The sequence below is a fragment of the Bactrocera tryoni genome, chromosome 5, assembly GCF_016617805.1.
Source record: "Bactrocera tryoni isolate S06 chromosome 5, CSIRO_BtryS06_freeze2, whole genome shotgun sequence".
In the NCBI taxonomy this organism is placed as follows: domain Eukaryota; kingdom Metazoa; phylum Arthropoda; class Insecta; order Diptera; family Tephritidae; genus Bactrocera; species Bactrocera tryoni.
The window spans coordinates 37,837,035-37,850,489 of record NC_052503.1 but is presented as its reverse complement, the minus strand read 5'-3'; the positions used below and the strand labels follow the sequence as shown (position 1 = coordinate 37,850,489).

The 13,455-nt window shown below is 38.6% G+C and overlaps 1 protein-coding gene across 4 annotated transcripts in view; it reads right to left on the bottom strand.

Moving 5' to 3' along the window:
- The window catches only part of LOC120777186, a 181,052-nt gene that overhangs the window by 115,144 nt on the left and 52,453 nt on the right, over positions 1-13,455 (bottom strand). The gene's annotated exons all lie outside the window — the stretch shown is intronic.

Below are 13,455 nucleotides of genomic sequence, written 5' to 3'. Positions count from 1 at the left end.
TTAGAGAGAGTCCTTTCCTTATGATTTCGATGATCAAGTCTGTGTGCTACAAACGGGTTGAAAGTCAAGACTTCCGTTAGACCCCATATATCTAATATCAAGATTTTCGAACTTCCGCGTGGCTTTATACCGCACATATCGGCCAATACGTGAGTTATGTATATTTGTGCTTTAAATGAAAAGAATTGGGTGAATATTTGTCCTCATATAATTAACAAGCCTTATGTACCTGGAGATACTCCTGGCAAGAGTGCAAAAAGTTCGGCTATACCGAGCTTAGCTCTTCATTACTTATTTTACTTTTAATAATTTTTGCTAACAGCTGTTTTTAGCAATTAAAAATGGGTATAGGTTTATAAAAATAGTTTCTAGCGAGTGATCTGGAATAAGTAACTGCCAATTTTCAACCACTTTTCTCAGTAATTGAGGTCGTATGTCAATGGTCTCTAGTTTATCTGCTTCGATAAGCGAAAAATGATCCAGCAGTGTTAAATCGCACGATTCTGGCGTCCAAGCCGCACCCACGTCGTGAGATAAGGCACCGCTGAGATAAGCCCATCAAAAGTTTCTTTCAAAAAATTAGTGATTTCGTTGGCTATATGACACATAGCGCCGTCTTGCTGGAACCAGAGCTCATCCACATAAATATCTCGCAATTCAAGTACGATAAAGTCATAAATCATGGTTTTAAAGCGTTCTTCATTGACTGTAACTTTATGATCAGCTTTTCTTTTGCAGAAATATGGATCCCGTTAAGAACATGTTCGACTGAGTTTACCACTCATTATGTGGAAAATTTTTTGAAAAGTTTTAGCCTGCGCCTGTGTGAAATCCAGTGATTTGTTCGAAGCCTTTAAAACATTCATTTGCGCGGTAATACGCGCTTCGGTGCAGGGACTGAATATTAATTTTTACGAAGCATTTTTACAGAAGGGTAAGTGGCTAACCTAACATGCGAATAATAGCTTCGTGTGGTTGGAAAGTTTTTTTTTAATATGAGAATATAGGACCGGCGTTACCGTCATTTGCGATTCTCAGACGAAAATGTTTTGCAGATTTTTGGTTCTAAACGAGCGTATTATAGTTTTGTTCACATAACGGTTGTTTGTAAGTCCTAAATTAAAAGAGTCAGATATAGGGTTATATATACCAAAGTGATCAGGGTGACGAGTAGAGTCGAAATCCGGATGTCTGTCTGTCCGTCCATCCGTCTGTCCGTCCGTCCGTCCGTGCAAGCTGTAACTTGAGTAAAAATTGAGATATCATGATGAAACTTGGTGCACGTAGTTCTTGGCTCCATAAGAAGGTTAAGTTCGAAGATGGGCAAAATCGGCCAACTGCCACGCCCACAAAATGGCGGAAAACGAAAACCTATAAAGTGTCATTACTAAGCCATAAATAAAGATATTAAAGTGAAATTTAGCACAAAGGATCGCATTAGGGAAGAGCATATTTGGACGCAATTTTTTTGGAAAAGTGGGAGTGGCCCCGCCCCCTACTAAGTTTTTTGTACATATCTCGGAAACTACTATAGCTATGTCAATCAAACTCTATAGAGTCATTTCCTTCAGGCATTTCCATATACAGTTCAAAAATGGAAGAAATCGGATAATAACCACGTCCACCTCCCATACAAAGGTTATGTTGAAAATCACTAAAAGTGCGTTAACCGACTAACAAAAAACGTCAGAAACACTAAATTTACGGAAGAAATGGCAGAAGGAAGTTGCACCCAGGCTTTTTTTAAAAATTGAAAATGGGCGTGGCGTCGCCCACTTATGAACCAAAAACCATATCTCGGGAACTACTCGATCGATTTCAATGAAATTCGGTATGTAATATTTTGTTAACAACTTGATGACATGTACGAAATATGGGTGAAATCGGTTCACAACCACGTCTTCCTCCAATATAACGCTATTTTGAATTCCATCTGATGCCTTCTCTGTATAATATATACATTAGGAACCAATGATGATAGCGGAATAAAACTTTACACAAATACGGTATTTGAAAAATATGTAAATAACGGATAATGAAATCTCGATTATCACTTTATCATGCGAGAGTATAAAATGTTCGGTGACACCCGAACTTAGCGCTTCCTTACTTGTTTTTTGATGTTTTAGTTAATATACAAATTGTATACCTTTTTCAATATACAGTTATGTCTCGTATATGCAATTGTTTAAGCCATTTTACTTTTGACAAATCATATAATAAAAAATAGGAATGCTACCATACTAATCAATCTGATTGACGATTATACCATAGTCTTAGGCTATATTTCATGTAAAATTGTTTGAAGATATCTTGTCAAATAATAAAGTTTCCAACATCAGGACTTTATTTCGATCGAGTCAACAAACTTTGTGGCAAACTTAATATACCTTGGTTCCGGAAAGAGTATGGTTAGGTATGGTTCTGTGGCACAACTTTGCTTGTTGGTCAACGCTTGCCGATTGCTAATTGTAGAAAACTTAAGCTTATTGCTCCCCTGAAACTCAAATTGCAATAAAGGTTCGGTAATAAAGTTCGGTTTGCCAAAACTAGAAGATTCTTTCCACTTTGCACTTTGATTCTACTTTGAAGTACGTCCGTCAGTTCATAAGTTCTGATACATTTGATGTACTTGTAAAGGAGTAAATGTTTTGAAAGCAGCTCTTCAATCAAATGTAGCAAAGCACACACTTACGATCGTGTGTGTGAGCCTTGGCAATTCCAAAAGCACAACTTGTGGCATCTCATAAAGGATATGAATGCAAATATTGAAACAGCAGATTGATACGAACCGAGCTGAATAAATATTTTACAGTTACGAGTGTGTGTGTGTGCGCCATTTATTTTGCGGCTGCCAGCGGCAGCAATAACATTGCAAACATTCACAGAAATAATAAAATACCAATGAAAAACAATAATGAAAGCAGAAAAAGCGAAAACATTAAATATAGAACAAGCAGCAGCCGAGGTAGGAAGACGTCGCATTGCACATACGCCCATATACATATACATGCTCGTGTGTGTTGAAGAGCGTATGTGAGTACAAGCGTGTGTTTGGCTGTGAGCTGTTGCGACTTGAGGAGCTGCCGCGTTCGCCAGCCCTGCAACAGCCAGCTGAAGTAGTTGCAAAGAGGGAAAGTTTTGCACTTGAGCGCCGATGACAGCGCTGTGTGAGCTGTGTGTAGCGCCACAACGACAACAGCGGCAACAATTGTTGCTGCGGTTCCACTCAACACACTTCGAGCGTTTAGCATTTCGCCTGTCAAAAGGAAATTATAGAATTCCAATTTGGATAGCTCGCTCACGTCATTCAACGCCAGCGAACTGCGAACTGCTTTTCACATTGCGAGTTGAGTTTTCGCACTATATAATATCGTGCATGATATGAGCTTGTGTGCGTGCAGTAGCATCCCTGCAAAAATTGTTGCACCAAGTGGTCTAGTCTACGGTATTGTAATGCTATATGAAGTGCTCTTCTGTACTGCCGTAGTGGACCAGTTTAGGTCTTATATCTAAGTATATCAGCTCATTGCTACACGATGAATGCTGGATTTTTGACGTTGTAGAATTTACTGCCACGTTATGTTATATAGCACTAAAGGTTATGCTGACATCGGTAGAGTTATATCCCACAATTATTTGAAATATAACAATAACAAGAAAAAAACGTTAACTTCGGTTGCACTGAAGCTAGAATACTCCTAACAGATTCGAAGTTTCCATATAATAACATTATTTTGATCGTTTAGTTTGTATAAAATTCTCTAAAATTTTCTCGAATATTTTAGTGTTGTCCAAGGAAATTATCTATGCCAATTTCATGACAATATCTTGTCAAATGAAAAAGTTTCCCATGCAAGAACTAGATTTTGATCGTTTAGTTTGTATGACAGCTATACGTTATAGCGATTTGATCAAAAAAATCTCTCCAGATATTCTAATGTTAATTTAAGAAAATAATCTGTGCTAAATTTCATGCAGATGTATTGACAAATAAACAAGTTTTCCATACAAGAACTAGATTTTGATCATTCAGTTTGTACGGCAGCTATATGATATAGTAGTCCGATATAAAAAATTCTTTCAGAAATTTTAGCACTGCTTTAGGCAATAGTTTGTGCAAAGCGTCAAGAAGAAAGCTTGAAAAATAAAAAAAGTTTTCCCTACATGAACTGAATTTTCAAGACTTCGATGAAATGCAGAGTTCGACATTTTGTCCTGTATTGGCACGTGTTCAATGAATATATCGTACTACACAATATCGTAAGTGTGATTCTCTTTGTAGGTCTATTTGAACCATTAGGAGTACAGTACAGAGTGTATACCTGGAGTACTCGCGTTTTCCTTTCAAAGCACAGCAAGAGTGGCTGGGGCGTATGAGCAACATCCATACCTGTATGTACTATATATACATACAAGTATATCAAACATACTTAAAACTTGTTGCAGCATTCACACGCACACAGTCGCGCTATGTGGCTTGCATTAATGAAAGTTTCAATTTATTTGCTGGCAACATAAAATGAGTAAAATACAAAAACAAATGCAAAAAATAAAGCTCATAAAAGCGCTTTGGTATGCGGCATGTGGAGATGGTGATGGTGACGATGATGGTGATGGCGATGTCGAAATGAGTTGGCCAATCGCTTTTATCAGCGCTGCAGGTTGGCAATTTTTACGGTGACGTGGGCACCAAATATGCAACTCTGCCTTCTGCACTACAAGTCAACGCCGCACAGTTCAGTATAAGCGCTTTTGTTTAAGCAAAAATATATAGGACATTAAGTAGGTGCAGGCAGAGAGTTGATTACTTTTCGCTTTTTGCACTTTTTTCTGCGCTTTTTCCACTCTTAACTCTGGACTTTCATTTGTTTTATTGCGCACAAAATGAGAAATGAGTGAACGAGTGAGTGAATGAATGAATGAATAAAAGGGGCAAAGCGATAATATTTTATGCGCCTTCATTTGCCGTTATATGCACCCCGAACCCCCGCCCGAACATTGAAATGAAAGTCGGGCGCTTATAGGCCATCAAGACGAATGGTGGATTGTGTATTGTGAAATGCGAAATGCAAAATGAAAAGTATGCAAATGCAAAAGTGTGGTGCAAAAGTGCCGCGCTGAAAGTGGAGTGCTGTGGAATTTATGTCAGCAGCGTAAAAGCGAAATTTAACTGCTTAATTGTTGTTGCATTGCCCGTAAGAGCCACTGCTGAATTATTAAGCGCGAAGAAAGCTACGCTTTAGCAAGTTCCAAATATTCGTACAGCGTTTAAAGGCAAATTATGAGTAATCGTATTATCTAAGTGTATAGCTGAATGTAACTATGGCAAAGAAGCCCCAACACTAATGACATATCAAACACTAATTTGCATTTGTACTAAGCCCAACAAAAAATTAAAAAGTTTAATAAGAACGGATAAAGCTGTTTGAACAATGAGTGCACATTTCGGAATTAACGGTTTTTTCCGAAAAAGAAATTAACCAGGCGAGCCTATTTTTATGGAAGTTCACTTGGAGTGCCTTCAAATCCCAGTTTCGGACCCGCAGAATGCCAAGTTAATACCTTCTCCACCAGCTGTAGATAAATAAAGTCACAATATTCTCATTTAAGCCGAAATCCTTTCTAAGTTCACTTTTCTTCAACGTGTTTTTGCTGCTGTTGGTGGAGTGGCGTTCTATCAGCCGAAGGGATACGCTTCCTATGCCCCATACCATCTTTCCGAATCTTGTATAGAGAATGTCGTTTGCCTACTCAATAATATGGAAGATGCGTTTTTGACCTCCATCTTTATTTAACGATTTCGCCACAGTCAAAATCCTGCAGTCGCTAATCGGTACGTCCGAATATTGACAATATAGCATTTCATTTCTAATCGCAGAGTATCCGTATCTACCACGTTGCGATCCACCATCCATCTCCATCTCTAGTTTTTCGTTTACTCACAGATTTGGAAGCATTCTGACAGCCAAAAGCATTAATTCACACATGCTAGCGAGACCACTTTTTCGAGGGTGTTCCCGGTTCGCTCTCTGTAGAACGATACTTATTTTCAGCTATATGCTCCCTATGTGATTTGTAAACGATAGATCCGAGGCACTGCATTATTTTCGTGCGACGAATTGTACATGACCCTTTTTCATCACCTCTCGCGCTCAAGTCAACCCTTTCACCTCCTCTTTCTTTAGGTTGGACTTGCTTTCGAGTCAGTTACATATCCCGACCGCGGCCTTGTATCGTGAATTGCCTTCAGCCCTCTCATGTTTGGAAACCTCAGTCACCTGAACAGGAGCGCGAGTTACATCTCAGGTTACATCAACTGACGGCATGCAGTTATGCACCACATCGCATGATCCGCTAGTACGTGACCAAAACAGAAGACTTGGCATATTTTGAGTTTGTTGGAATTTGCGGATCACACACATTGGATCTGATATGAGTTGCTGATCTGATGGCATAGTCTGATTCTTGCCTCCAAATCAATTACTTATCTCTATTTGCTAATCTGGATAAGAGAAGAAACCAGAATCGGAAGCTTTTAATTTTTTTCTTCATTAAAGCACACAGCGCTTTCTTGGTTCGATTCTTCATAGACTGTTATACCAGTGGACTATAGAGCTGGCTTGTCAGTAGTACTACAATCACCGTAACCTGTTCCCGTTGCATTGGCGGTGTAGCCGCTGGCGAGACAGCTGGTCAAATCGCTGTGCCCGCTAAAGGTAGCAGCCACATCTCTCATTGACATTTGAGCGGATATTCCAGCTCGCTTCATTTCATGGTAGATCTCACCAGTCTCACTTTACACACAATTTGCGATGGTCTTGTTCGAGGCTGTTTCTTACTTGTTTTAGGTTGCTAAAAATCCCAGCAAAGCAAGACCAAAAACTTGTAAGAGGCGGGAAGGACCAATCCGAACCGTTCGGTATCAAGCGAGATTTCACAAAGTATGTCTCTGTTGACAGTCATAACTTCGAAGTCGTAGATAATTTCGTCTCGTCTTGGAACCAGCACCACAACGTCAGCCTCGAAATCCAACGTAGAATAGCTGTTGTCAATAAGTGCTACTTCGGACTGCGTAAGCAATTGAATAGTAAAGTCCTCTCTCGACGAACGAAAGATTCTGCGGAAGATTTAAAGTTGTTTGCGCTTTGACATGGGCGAATACCGCATCGATGGAACGATGAGCTGTTCGAGATATACGGCGACGCTGAAATAGTTCAGTGAAGTATGAGACTACGCTGGCTAAGCCACGTTGTCCGGATGGAAGAGAAACCTTCAGTTTTTATGGTTTTCGACTCAATACCCGCCGGTGGAGGCAGAGGAAGACCTCCATTACGTTAATGAGATCAAGTGAGTAAACACCTGGCTAGACTTCGAATCTTCAATTGGTGCCAAACAGCGAAAAGGCGAAACGACTGGCGCGTTATTGTTAACTCGGCTATAACCGCGTAAGCGTTGTCTACGCCAATAAAGAAGATGAAAAAAGACCAAACCGACAAGGAATTTTTCTCAGATATATAAGATATGTATGTATGTATACCAACAAGAGGATTTGTACGAATTTATTTATTTGTTCTTTATGTTATCAATGATATACTTCAAATAAATTCCGGTTGAACTTGACTCGGGGCCCCGAACAGATGGTGAATCTTTTCTATTGGCTTAAGGCTTTAGAAAAATAATAGTATGTACATATATAAATGTCTAAACGCCAGAAGCTTGAAATTACTTTATAACTACCATTTGTGAGTATGTACACACTTTCGCCAGCCCTTTATGGTAAGTTTACTCAAGTGTTTTGCGATGACTTTTTAGTTGAAGAGCATTAAATACCCATTTAAATCCATATAAATAAATATGTGAATGTGTGTAATAGCTAAAGCCTACAAAATAACTTGCAAAGTCAGCAACATTCGTAGATTTCAACTGTATACACAGACACATAGTTACATACATACAAACAAATCGAAGTCCACAATTGGTTGAAAGCGCTGCGAATTATTTTTGCTTCAGTGCATTTTAAAGATTTGTGCTTTTGCGAAATGTTCAAATTGCTTCTTGCTACAATTATCAATGCCCCTTTAGAAAGTTATCTTATTCAATTCGCTTTCAAGTGAATACAACGTTTCGTTTGCAGATCTCGGTGTGTTCCTTTTAGGGTTGGCAAGAGCTTGTGCTGCCAAAATAAATACGCGCACTGGAGAATATCTGACAGCTAGCGATAGCGAGTGTATTATTGTTTGGCTCATCCCTTCATTGTGTCGAATTGAGTCAGGATTTTCGACAGCACGAAAAATATTTCTTATATTTGTGGGACGGGTGGGGCGTGCGAGCCGACCGAAGTGTGTTTAAAACTGAATACAATCAACAACTAGCCGGGCTTAGGCTGTATAACTTCAATAAATGTGGTTTTTGCCACAATTCTGCAAGGAAATTTCATGTAAGAAGGCTTCTGTTACTAAGTGACACTATCGGTCACGCATATTCCGTTCAAAGTCTTACAATTTCCGTTCCTTTTGGTATTCGCCATTTCAATCTGTAACACAAGTGCAGATAGCGAATCACTTCTAGTGTCGCAGAAATGTATTAACGAAATTTACAAAATTAAATTTAAACACAAACCATACACCATTATTTATTTAAAATTACATATACTTGTAATAGCTTAATATGCCTTAAAAATTTATCCGAATGTATTTGCTAGATATACTATATTATGTATGTATTTGCTAGATATACTATATGCCAAAAAATGTCTGCACAACACTATAAAATTACGCCTCGGTCAGGATAAAATCTTGGCAAAGACTGAAACCATTTTAGTAACTTTGTTCGATTGTGCATTATGAATTGGATAGATTAGATCAAAAAAGTTGGAAGGTTGCCACTTACTTGAAAATTAGAAACCAAATAATGTCAGTCCTTTTGATGGAAGTTCAAGGAATTCGTAAGAAAAAGCAAGCAACGAAGAGTTTAGTTCCAGTGTAACCGAACTTTTATACTCTCCACATTATATACAAGTATATGGAAACAATGAGATATTACGAATTATACATTGCGAATAAAAGAACAACGAAATTGTAATTTCCCCATTCATGGCGAGCATTATAACTGCCGATAAGACATGGCATCAACAGTCAGCGGAATGGAGGGGGAAAAAAAGAACTGATACCGAAAAATCCACACCAAAGCCGCTCAAAAACTAAGGTGCTGCTCATTAATTTTGGACGATATTCGTAGTTTGGTGCATCATGAACTTGTTCCGGAGGGACAGACGGGCAATAAGAAGTTCTCATTGGCCGTATTAAGTCGTTTGCGTTAGAACATCCGTCGAAAATAGTCGCAATTGTGGAAGAATAATTCATGAATTTTACACGATGATAATACACCCTGGCATCAAGAGACGATTATAACCGAATTTAAGGACAAAACCGTAATTTCTTGTTCTCCAAACTGAAATTGCTGCGCCGTGGAACCCCTCTCTATCGATCGAAAAGATAAGACAAAATTCGCTGAAGAAGTTAAAGGCAATCCCAGAGAGTGCTTATCAATTGTGTTTCGAGTACTGGAAATATCGTAGCCGAAGTGTAGTATATAAGATCTGGTGGAGATTACTTTGAAGAAGGCAAAATAATTATTGATGAATAAAAAAAATACTTTGCGTTTACTTTTGCGGGTACTTTTTTGTCATACTATCACCCAATTTTGTTTAGATATCTTATTTATTTACTGACTGCTTTTAGGCAATTAGTAAGTTATATTGGGTATACCGAGGCTAGGGGTACTATTGACTCGATTTTTATTCTTGACATTATGATATTAACAGAAAACTATTTTCTATGAATTCAACGAGAAACCTATCAGATTGACCGATATATACGGTACACAGTAAACCGAAGGTCGAAAATGTTTGGTGTATGGCGACCCAACTTTATCGATTTTCGACACAAGATCAGGAAAAGATTTTCTGCGAATGTGAAAATAATGCAATGTGAGCAGTTTCTGAGATATCGGATTTTAGCACAAGATGGGTAGTGTCATGCCGAAAGTCTTATTTGCATAACAGCTCTTATTAAGCCCTTTTCTTTTTGTTCCATCTCTGCTAGAAAATTTAATATCTGACTCATTGTTTTATTGAATTATTGCTCTTTTAGTCGTTTTCAACATAACCGTTATATAACTGCGAACCAGTGTCAAACTAAAGTTGTGTGTCTTTTCGTAAATCTAGAATTTTAAATTGCTGTCGCTTATCGACGTGGCAACCTCTCTTCGGTTCCAAAAAATGCATGTACAAAAATTTATCAAGATAACTCAATTTACTGTTAAGATATCGCTTGTACAGGAGGACGGACAAGCGGATCGATGGACTCTATTTTTATTAGTGTAGACAGCGCTTGTGCGGTTACAGCTAATCCGACCGATGAACCGAAAATTCAACTCGTCTCGTCATCCTGATCATTTATATGTACACATATGTATAACTGCATTTTTTTCTGTTGCGTTGTTTATGTTTTCATCAAATAAAATATGAAAGAGGGAGCATCTTTTTATTTCTCTGCCTACAAAAGTTTCGGAAATATTCCACAGACAACTCCAGATACAACAACTAGGTGACAGCTAAGCAGTAATCAAGGTTTAAACCTCGCATATCGACCAGAAGTGTCTTGGAAAGCAAGGTAAGAGTTGAGAATCAAACGACTTCACTACTACTGGGTGCCAGGTTACAAAGGCATTAAGGGCAATGCGATAGCGGACGAGATTGCCTATAGTGATGTACAGCTGCTACCCGAAAACGTGACAATATACATTAGTAAATCCATGCATTTTATACACCACGATCTTTACAGGAACATGAAAAGGAGAATCAAAAGGTGATGTAACGATATACTTGTGTGCAAACTGGAAAAGTCTTGTATAAACGGTAGACCGTAAATATACAAAGTTTCTACCGGTACTATGTGAAGGAACCGCAGAAACATGATTGCAATCTCACTACTCACAGTGTGATGGCGCCACACGCCTGCAGAATGTGACCGATAGGTCGAGAAGCCTGCAGGAAATGTCCATAATAAGGTGTCCATGAAACAATGGAGCATCGTTTGTACAGTTGACCTGCATTGAGAATGCTGCGCTTTAAGTATTTGCTAGCCATGGTATGAGGCACTGAAAGAGGTTTCGTTAGTGAGGTCACAGAATGTGTTGACATTCGTGTTAAGCTCAAGCATCCCAAAGGATTATCACTCCTCATGGACTTCGTAGCGGAACTCCATCTGTAAGTGCAAAGAGCCAAAACTGGTCTAAGCGTGGCTCATTACCCTGCCAGACTAGCCTGATAGTTGAGGGAAAATATATGTAGTTTGAAGGTACACTTTTTTTAGGTGAAACTCACAGTTTTTGCTGCTTAATTAAAATCATTTTATACAATTGATGTGAATTAATTGTTTTCAGTTTGGCCCATAAATTATAATTAATTACATACATATGTACATTTACTTCAAAATAGCAACTTTGCAACAACAATAACCGGCACTTCCAATGGCAGAATTTAGGTCATTTACCGTCGCAACACGGCCACTCAATATGGATGAACAAATTAGTGTGACCAAGCGCTAATGAGTGCATTTAAACTAACCTCAATAACTAATTTAGTTTAGTGTCCCCAGGACAGCTGACACCCTGCTTATTAGCGCTGGCCAGCGCTTATCTCACGTGCATAATGCAGCGATCTCTTGAGTTCACATCGTTGTTGGCTGGCCTCCAATACTCTAATGTGGGCATGTATGGATGTGTCACACACTCACACCCACACACGTCCAGCTGGACACATAAAATGTACAAGGGTATGTATACATAAATTTAGCAGCAGGTAGTTAAGGGCCAAATTTGACTTAATTCACCGGCGCGCAATAAATTGCTGGATGACAACGCTAACGGTAATGATGGTAATGGCATAATCATTGCAATATATTACCATATTAGTGAAAATGTAGTTTGGCTGATGGAGAATTATGCGAATTGCGGTGAAACTGTAATTTATTTATTACACCCGCAAACGACCGACGCTCGCAGACACTTGCAGGGAACCGTTGCTGCGCACATATACATGTAAATGACCATATGTATATATGCATGTGTCCATGTGTGTTAGCTGGCAGCCGCCGTTTTGCCAAAATGTCGAACTCGATATGCCGAAGTCGGTCTGTTGCTCTTTTGCTGCCATAATTTCCACTTGGCAGCAGTGCAATCGAAGTTTTTGTTTTTTGATTTTTACTGAAACTTACATATGTACATATATACCATATTATTACATAAAATTGTGCTTTTAGAGTTACCGGAAATTTGTAATTTTACATACTCGCATCGTTTTCATTGCACGAAAAATAGTCTCATTAGTTCTAAAATTATTCCGCCTTTAGCCCAAATCAAGTTCTAATTTTCAATGAGAGCATATACGAAGAGTCTTTGGAAGATTTCTAGCAATCTGAAGCTTATGAAACAGACAAATATATATCTTGCTGGACAGATATAAAGTATCCTCAGGGTAGCCAAAAAACATCCTTTTGAAGGCGAGCTAAAGTGAGCAGGCGAAACATCCCTCCCCAGAGTTGTGAGCTGGGCTTGTTATCTGCAACGTAAAAAAACAACCCCCATGAAAAGATTAAAACAGTCTCGGGTTACACTTGGAATCTCCAAATCCCTCGGCTATATCTGTGTATGTAATGTTTTTGACAATAAAGAAGAAGAAGAATTAAAGGTTGATATTTTTGATGTTATAGATACATACTTAAACCATTGTGACATACGAGCGCTATTTGTGTTGTTTACACTAACTTAAAATATTCATCTTGGCCAAAAAATGTAACTTAATCGGCACATTTTCAATCGATTTTCGACGTGGAAGAACTCAGCCAAAGGAACCTAATTACATTTTTGGCGTTGAAGCTGCATAAAGGACCAATGTTTACCGATGGTGTGGTGAGAAAGATGTATATCAGTTCAAGACGACTTTTGTGAATGTCATTCAAAATCAGTCGTTGTTCCAAAAAATATGGAAGCTGGGCGCAAACTGATATTGCAAGATCGTCATGTGACCTATCCTGAGATTGAAACAACTATTAACATTAATATTTGACTGTAAAAAAGAATTGTCCACAAAAGAATCAATAGCTCAAAAATACGATAGCGCTGTTTCGAAACACGCCTATGACAACATGACAGGTGATAAATCATGGATTTAAGTGTTTGAGCGCGAAAGTAATCAGAAGTCGACTGTATGGGTATTTCAAGCAGATCCGAATCCAGCAAACGTTGTTCGCGCACGAAGCACTACCAAGCAAATGGTTGCCTGTTTTTTAGAAAACCCAGACATGCTGCAACCATACCACTGGAACAAAGCAGAAAAGTAAACCCTGAGTACTATGCAAGCGCTTGTTGGACAGTTGACTTTCAAAAAAT